The sequence below is a fragment of the Chinchilla lanigera genome, unplaced genomic scaffold, assembly GCF_000276665.1.
Source record: "Chinchilla lanigera isolate Chin_1 unplaced genomic scaffold, ChiLan1.0 scaffold00013, whole genome shotgun sequence".
Taxonomy (NCBI): domain Eukaryota; kingdom Metazoa; phylum Chordata; class Mammalia; order Rodentia; family Chinchillidae; genus Chinchilla; species Chinchilla lanigera.
The window spans coordinates 9,430,957-9,432,224 of NW_004955414.1; positions in this window are offsets into that span (position 1 = coordinate 9,430,957).

Here is a 1,268-nt window from a genome sequence, read left to right on the forward strand (position 1 = left end):
AAAAAAAGCAAAGGGGGCTGGGGATTTAGCTCAGCGGCTCAGCACCTGCCTGACAAGCGCAAGGTTGTGAGTTCGATTCCTGGTACCGGAAAAAAAAAAATTTTTTTAATTAAATAAGTAAATAAATAAAAAGCAAAAATACCCTCTACCCTGAGTCACAGCGTAACCACTGGTCACAGCTTAATGTGTTTTCGTCAGTCTTTTTTCAATGAACAGACACACAATGTATATAGCTTTTTTTTTTTCCAAAAATGGAGTATGTATGTATTTCTCCTATATAGAAAATATGTAAATGTATATGTATAAATATATATAATATATATTTCTCTTGCTTTTTTTGAGACACGGTCTCGCTATGTAGTTCAGGCTGGCCTTGAGCTCACTGTGTAGTTTAGGGTGGCCTTCACCTCAGAATAACCCTCCTCCAGCCAGGCACGGTGGTACACACCTATAATCCCAGCACTCAGGAGGCTGAGGCAGGAAAATCATCTCAAGTCTGAGGCCAGCCTGGGCTACATATGAGAACCTGACTCAAAAAATGAATAATAACAATAAATGAAATCAGTATCTGTTGACTGATCTAGACCTTCTAATGTCAGTTTCATCCTCCTTGTGTATTACTGCATATCACCATGTCACAAAGTCCAGTACAACATTAGTCAAGAACCTAGGACAGTGGCTGGACTTCATGTTATGGAGTTTAGAGATAAAGATTATCAGAGTGAGAGCCTACCTATTTTTTTTTTTTTTGTCTTTTTGAGATAGGGTCTCACTATACAGTTCAAACTGGCCTTGAGCTCACTTTGTAGCCCAGGCTGATCTTGAACTCACAATGATCCTCCTGCCTCAGCCTTCGGAGTGCTGGGATTACAGACATGAGCCACCACACCCAGGCTTGGCCTGAAGATTACTTTTTTTTCATTTTTTAAAAAAGTTTTTATTTTATTAGTACACATTTGCAGTACATGCAATTTGCAGTCATCTTGTGGAGAAGGTACAAGCACATACTCTAACTTGTTTGTTTGTTTGTTTGTTTGTTTGTCTTTTTGAGACGGTCTAGCTATGCAGTTCAGGCTGGCCTTGAGCTCAGTTTGTAGCCCAGGCTGGTCTCGAACTCACAACAGTCCTCCTGCCTCAGCCTCCCGAGTGCTGGGATTACAGGCATGTGCCACCACGCCTGGCCCAACTTGTTTCTTTTTTAATCCCCTTCCTTTTTTTTTTTTGTTACTGGGAATCAAACTTGCCAGGCAGGCACTGTGTCACTGTTC